The 7,657-nt window shown below is 55.0% G+C and overlaps 1 long non-coding RNA gene across 1 annotated transcript; it reads left to right on the top strand.

Annotated features, from left to right (window-relative positions):
• Positions 1 to 85: 85 nt before the first annotated feature.
• On the top strand, positions 86 to 5,500 carry LOC307182903. Its single transcript, XR_013827300.1, has 3 exons — positions 86 to 217; positions 1,551 to 1,684; positions 3,453 to 5,500. It is a non-coding gene; the product is annotated as an uncharacterized lncRNA (long non-coding RNA).
• Positions 5,501 to 7,657: the final 2,157 nt, after the last annotated feature.

Raw genomic sequence — 7,657 nt, 5'->3', positions numbered from 1 at the left:
AGTGGACACGCCCACATGGGCGGAGACGGAAGGTAGGGCGTTGGGGAGAGCATGTGCGCACGCGCCGGGTGGGCTTTGCGGTCCGGGAGGGAGTAGGCCCAGCACCCAGTCTCCTAGCAACACGCTGGCGGCGCAAGGCATCCGGAGCGGAGAGATGCCGGGCTGCTGGGCGGGGATCCAGAGGTTCCCAGGGTCATCTGGGCAGGGCCATCCCCAGGTCAGCGGGGAGAGGACAGGGTCTGAGGCCTTGTGTCCACTGCTCTGAGCGCGTGGGACGAGGGTAGGCTCCCAAGACTCCCACTCCCATGCCAGGGGACACCAGGATACGGGAGGGAAGACCTGCTTCATCCTCTACAAATTGTGCTTGGGCGGGACCCCGAGGGTTCCACGATTTCATAGAAGAGTGTGTTGGCCTTGGTTCTCTGTTGGCGACCCGCTGTGCTGAGTCCTGTAAATGTTTTCTACCTTCTGGGGCCCTTGGGAGCAGAGGACAGCCTGGGGACCTGGGTAGTGCACAACGTGGTAGAGCCCTGGACCGCTCCTCCGGGGGCCAGGGAACAGACCCTCCCTGCAGGAGCCTCCAGTCCTGAGGTGGAAGGGGGCGGAGTCATTGCCTGGGGTGAGGCCTCCTGTCCTCATGGATGTCCCAGGACAGTGGAGGGAAACTGGGAGACATGGAGGATCCAAGGTCCCTCTGCTCCCCCCTGGATCCCGTAGGTCCTGCTTCTTTGCCCCCTGGGGCCTGGGAGCCCCACAAAAGTGGGGCTTGCCTTGATGACCCCAAACAAAGGTCTGTTTTAATTTCTGGTTTCCTGTCTGGTGCCGCAGTGCTGCCGGTGACCACCAGGGGGAAGTTGTGCCCACTGTGGTTAACGGAGCAACTCGCGCAGGGAAGGACACCAGGGATCACGTAAGCCTGTGTACCAGGGGACAGAGGGACACACAGGCCGAGATGAGGCACTTGGGGGCCTGATTCTAAATGTGGGAAGTCCTTGGAAAGTTTCATGCCAGAGAAGGGGAGTATCTGAATTTCATTTTAACCCCTCCATGGGAGAGACTAGGGCATAAGGCCAAAAGGCGGGAAGATTGCGGAACAGAACCCACGCCAGTTTTGAGTTGTATTCTAGCTACATCCCACGCCTTTCTGTAATCATCCATCTCTGAGTTTGTGCATTAGCCTCGTGTGATATCACCCCTGGGGTTTCATTGGTCTTATCTCTTATAGGCCTGATGACATCCGGAAGCAGATGCTAGAATGATCGCCACTGGAAGGCCCAGTGTGTGTGTGTTTGTGTGTGTGTTGGGGGTTACAGGCCCAGGGGCTTTGCACCTGAGTGGCCAGGGTCCCAAGGAGTCTGGGCTCCTCCCTTCCTCTACCTCCACCAGTCAGCCCCCTCCTTGGTCAGTTGCAAAATTACTTTTCATATATTTGGGGGGATATCTGAGAAAATTCTTTATATATTGCTTTGGCTTCTTGCTATGGCTGTATTTTTGCATTTTCCTACTGTTTACGTACATTATTTGAAGTGTCCCCCTTCTGTCCACCCCAGCATGAAAACAAGTCAGCCCTGAACGTGGAGAATCTGGTTCCTGCCCACCGGAGCAGAGCTCCTGTGTCCCACCTCCCATCCACCTGCTGAAACGTCATTGGCACCCAGCAAGTCCCCGGCCTGCCAGTGAAAAGGTGGGTGCTTCTCCCCTCTACAGCACAGCTGTGTGTTTTGGGAATGTCACTTCACCTCTCTGTTCCTGGGTTTGCTCATGTGACAGCTGGGGTATGACAAGGACCAAACTCATAGGGTTACTGCCAGGACTCAGTGGGACAAGCTACGGGAAGTGCTGAGTCCCTGCCTGGCCTGTGGAAAGGATGTGGTGCTTCTTATTTATGATTTTCCTCTCCTTCATGAGGAAGGTTTCTGCTTCAAGCCTCACTTATCCTGTGACCGTGGGCCAGGCTCTCTCCCATTTGTAAAGGAGGTTTCACGTTCTGTCTGTTGGGCGGGGTCTCCTGTCCTGGGTGTAGCCAGAGCAGGGATCCCTGGCAGCTGGCTGGGGGGCCCCAGGTACACTCAGACATCCGAGAAGTTTCATTCTGTCAACAGTACATAAAGTACCTACTGTGCACAGGCCCTTTTCTAAGCACTTAGCAGAGTTCAGTGAACAGAGTGGACAAAAATCCCTGCCCCCCGGGCTTCCATTCTGGTCCGGGGTCCACCAGTCCCACTGGACACCAAGGCAGGTAGTGGACACGTGTGATGCCCTCCTGGCCTCCTCTGGATAGGGGTCCCTCTGCCCTCATTGTCAGAAGGAGGACGGACCCCGGGAACAGCTAAAGAAGTGAGTGGGCATCAGGGAGAGGACTCCTGTCTCCACACGGGGCGACATTTGGGGGCTGAGGTTGGGGGTTCAGGCAGAACCCTGGATCCCTCACATCTTGTGATTCCCGCTAGAGGGCTGAGAGCTGAGGGCTTTTCCTGCAGGAAGAAAGGAGTCAGAGAGCTGTGGCTGGGGTCCCGGGTCCCCAGGGAGCAGAGGGGAGGCTGAGAGCTCAGAGCCAGTCCCCAGAGAAGATGCATGCACCCACAGCCCAGCCGTGCTTGCCCCTTGCCCAATCTGAGGGCTTAGGACAGAGATGTGCCGGGTATCCCGATCACACATCGGCCTTGTCGCCCATCCTCCGAGCCCAGCTGCGAACGGAGCACCTACAGTGGGCAGTGACCAGAGCAGCGCAGCCCTCCCTGCCCCCCTGGGGTGGATGTTCCAGCGGGGCGGGGACAGACAGAGGGCTGCGCCTGGCTTCCCTGAGGGAGGGGGCGGGTGGTCAGAGTGTCCTGCATGGACACTGTTTGTAGCCCCTGCCTGTTACCAGGCCTGCCCCTGCTTGGCAGTCAAGTGGGGGCGGGCTGAGGTGGGGCTGGCCTCTGGATGGGCAGGGGCTGGCACCGGGGCCCACAGGGGCGCCTGTGGAAAGGAAGGAAAGGCCAGGCCTCTGACTCTGCTGCACGCCGTCTACCTCCAGTACCACCTGCTCCTTCCTGGGCACCTGACTGGACCAGTTTCTGGAGGATTTTTGTCAGCCCTCAGCCTAAAGCAGTTTATGGCTTACGTGCAGCTCAGCACGCTGGGCTCAGACCTGGAGCCCCAGGCCTACCTTCTTCTGACCCAGCCGGGGACCAGGAGCACAGGAGGCAGAGCCGAGCCCAGGGTGAGGAGGCCAGGGGTGGGCGCACATGAGCATAGGAGGAGGGGTCCCTATGGGCCCCTCAGGTCGAAGCCCCCAGGGGCCGCTGTCCGACCAGGAGCAAAGACTGGCCTGGGACCACCCCTCAGCCTGGGAAGACTTCCTCCTGTGGGCTCTTGGGCTCTGGCTCCTCTGGAAAGCACCGGGATGTGTGGTCTTTGGAAGGCGCATGGGAGCGCAGTCACGCTGGTGACCTTTTCTCCTCTTGCAGCTCCACTGCCCTCCCGCGGTGAGGCTGGCTCCAGCGCCAGCTGCTGTACTATCTCAAGACCTCGATCCAGCTGCATCACTGCAGTGCCAGGGCCAGCTCCAGAGAGGCCCAGCAAAAACAAGGCAAACGTCACTGGTAGAAAGACAACTGAACCTAGGAAAGCATTCCTCAGAACCCAAAGCCAGAGGAAGGTTAGCATCCCTGTGGTACCAAAAACTCTCAAAAGTCAATGTTTTAAAAAAGGTACAGAGAACAAACACATGCAATTCAAACGAGAAGTGATGCACGTGGCCATAAGCAGCAGAGATGCTCGCCTCCCTGCTCTGGACGCACACAAATGTCCTCACCGCCAAGGAGCACTGGGTACCATCACTGGTGGGTGTTTATTTCTGGTGATGGTGTGAGGGAGCAGAGGCCCCATCAGCTGCCCTGGAGGGACACTCCTCTCTGGAGAAGAGCTTTCAGGACCTGTCAAAGTCCCACAGGTGTATACCTTTACTAGTGGTAATTTATCCAAAAGAAATCCTTGCACAATATTTCAAACATCCATTGATACGACTGCTCATGAGGGCCTACACAGACTCTCCATTGCAGGCCATGCCCTGGTCCTGGCCCCATCCCCGCCCCCGCCCCTCCTGCATCTTAATGCAGCTTCTGAGCTGAGCACCCAGCCCTGCTGTCCAGGACACCGGAGGGCGTGGCCTGCCCGCTCCCTCTCCTCCAGGCATCCATCCAGGGGATGTTCTCAGCTGCAACAGCAGGACCCTTGAGCTCCTGTGAGCAGAGGAGGCCTTCACAGAGCACAGGGGTGGGTGGGGGCCTCAGGGAAGCTGCTGGAAGGTCAGAGCATCAGGCTGGGGGCTTTGGAGACGGAGCACTGCTCAGACTGCATCTCAGGCTCCACGGGAGTGCGGGCTGCCACCCCGAGCCCAAGCTTCAGTCACACTCAGCTCTGCCTGGCAGGGAGGAGTCGGAGAGCCTCACCTGCCTCAAAGTGGGTTGGGGACAGGGGGGTCCACATGGTCTGAGGCTGTCGGATGAAGCCACAGCCACTTGTGTCTTATCTGCCCAGACTTGGAGACCCCCAAGCAGACAGCGTTGGTCCTCAAGGGGGGAATTCACCAGGCTGTCCCTGGAGGAAGGGGAGGGAAGACCCTGACCGTATGGTGAGCGGGTGAGGGCAGAGAGCAGGGATGCGTGACGGCCGCGTGGCTGGGGCAGTGCCACTTGGTGGTTGAGGCACAGGCTCTGAGGTCAGACAGACCCCATCACCGGGGAAAGTGTTGCTATTCGAGCCACAGTTTGCTCGTCTGTGAAGTGGGGCCAGCAGTGGCCTTCTAAGGTGATATGGAGACAGGCTCAGCGCGACTGCACTTGGGGGCCCCCGTATGTGCTCAGTGACAAGGACCCAACAAAGGGCCACCTGGAAAGAGCACCCGTCCCCGTGGGAGGCACATTCTCGGGGGCTGCGGGTGCACTGTGAGCTACTGTAGCTGTCCTTCACATGTGACAAGAGGCGTCAAGGTGCCTGTCCCCTGTGCCCCAAGAACGGGACCCTGGGAAAAAGCAAAGCAGCGATTTGCCCAAGGACATCTCAGCAGTGGTGTCTGGAGCACAGGAGGCCTGGGATGTATCTTGGAAAAGTGAATGATCGTAAGCTCAGCCGGGCGGTGACTGACTCCTGTTGCTGCTTCCTCGGTGTGATTTCATTGCCTGAGCAGAATAACACATCCCTCGGTACCTGGCATGCAGCTATTGATCTGGGAAATGCCTCTTCCTCCATACCTGCTAGGAAAGACCACCAGAATCAGAGCCGGCCAGCAGAACTCATTCATGTCCTGCCTCAGGCTGTATCAGGTCTCCAGCCCGATGTCACGGTTTTTTCCCTTCGTTCTCTTACAGTGTTGCATTGATTGGTTTTTGCATGTTAACCCATCCTTAGAAGGTCCTACCTCGCTGTGCTTGTAGCAGTCCTGAGCGTCTGCATGTGGGCCTCTGGATGGAATCTGTACTTTCTACCGTTCCATGTGTCTGTCCTGCACCACGACCACACTACCTTGTTTACTGTTGCTGAATTAAAAGTCTGGATATCTAGTACTGTATGTCCTCCAACTTTCTTCTTCAAGATTATTTTGACTATTCTTGGCCCTTTATATTTCTGTATATATTTTGAAATTAGCTCATCAGTTTCCACAAAGAGATTTCTGCTGAGGCATTTTGTAGAGATTGTACTGAATCTATAAGTCAAATTGGGGGAGAACTGACATTTTAACATTGTACCAAGGGAAAAGACACCGTATCCTAAAAAGGAAAAAGTGATAAGCTGGGAAGAAATATTTGCAACTTATATCCCAGGCAAAGGGCCTAACTGCCTCTATAAATAAAGAGACCCTAGAAACTGGTAAGAAAGAAAAGAGCCACAATATAAAATTGGGCAAAAGACATTATCATACATTCCACAAAAAACCAAATATAGCCTTAAACACATGAAATACGCTGAGGCTCCTATGACAAAATTCGTAAATCCAGAAGATTGAAGGCATACTCTGAAGCTGCTGTAGAAATAGCACATGGGAATGCCTTCTAACAGAGGCAGTGGAGCTCGCTCTATCCACAATTACAAATGTATTTACCCTTTGATTCAACAGTCACAGTTCAGGAAATTTACCCCACGGAAACACCTCTACACTTGGCACATGTACACAGTTATTCATTGCAGCCTTCTTCATATGAGCAAAAGATTGGAAATAACCCAGTTTCCTCCATTAGTGACCTGGTTAAATGAATGATGAAAAATGAATGAAATGGTGGGAAAAGACAAGCATGAGGGGAGGAAGCTCTGTCTACTGATTTGCCAAGTTCCCTCCGTGGTCCTGATGCTCGCAGGACTGATCCTCGCTGTTCTCCAGTTTAGACACTGACCAGAATGGGGACCTGAGCAGTCTCCTGGAAGACACAGCAGTTCCCTTGGAGCACACTGGGGTTTCCAATGAGAAGACAGGTCACAGGGAGTTCTTTGTCTCATAGGATCAAGACAAACTTCAAGGAGGAAGCTAGGAATGGATTTCCTCAGATGCCCACTGTAAAGATGGCAAAACTGAGGACTTGTGAGGGGAATGGTTGCACAGGGATCCCACGTAGCATGAGCGTTCAGAGCAAGGAGCCCACGTCCCCTCCAGCCCCACCTAAACTGGTCTTCACTGGCTGACGAGGACAGGGCTCCACCCGCTGATCCTGGCAGCTGCCCCGGCTGGGCTGGGACACACCCCTGTGACCCGCTCTCCTCACTCACGCCCTGGTCTGGTCAGCTCCGCGTGAGCCCGGGCTGTGGCGCTCCTTTGCTCTGCTCCCAGGTCTCTGCGACGGTGCCCAGCACACAAAAGGCACTTACATATGTATTCGGTCAGTGTGATCCTCCCAACGGTCCCAGGAGGTAGTGCTGTTCTTTTACAGATGTGAAGCCTGACACACAAAGAAGCCCTGGGCTGGGGGATGGACTCATTCACATATTCACGTGTACTGCTTCTTGTAGTGTGCAGGCACCTGCAATATAAATGTGAACCCTGGACACCTTCCTGACCTCAGAGCTCACAGCCTAGCGGGCAGGACAGCATCTAACCCACAGCTTGCCAGTGGGAGACACAAAGCTACAGCCGCTTCCAGCCCAAGATCTCGCATAGCTGGGAAGATGTGTCTGTCTGGCCCCAGCTACACAGCGAGATTGAGGACCAGCTACAGAACTACAGACGCCTCCAGCCTGAACCCTTGGACCAGCTTAGGAGTTACAGCAGCTCCAGTTCTAGATCCAGGCTGAAAGTGATCCAGGCTCATCCTCAGTTTCCTCACCCACTGTGGTCCTGGGGCCGGAATGAGAGGCAGCCACAGAGTGAGAGCTCCTGTACCAGCTCTGGCACCAGATCTGTGCTGGTGCCCAGCCCAAGCCAGGTGCGTCTCCAGCATCTGCTGCTGCAGTGGCTCTGGCATCCCCGTCAGCATCAGCTTCAGTACCAGAGCTTCTTCCCTTCCCTTGTGATGACAGCTTTTTTTTTTTTCCAAATGTTTTCTATTTCATATAGTTTAATGGCTTATTAGATTTTATGTTTTAAAATTTACCTTTTAATCATTTTAAATTATACAATTCAATGGCATTAAGCAAATTCAATATGCTGTGCACCCATCCCCATGATCTATTTCTAGAATGTTTT

Source organism: Stenella coeruleoalba, assembly GCF_951394435.1.
Source record: "Stenella coeruleoalba genome assembly, chromosome: 2".
In the NCBI taxonomy this organism is placed as follows: Eukaryota; Metazoa; Chordata; class Mammalia; order Artiodactyla; family Delphinidae; genus Stenella; species Stenella coeruleoalba.
This window is presented reverse-complemented; position numbering and strand designations above follow the sequence as displayed.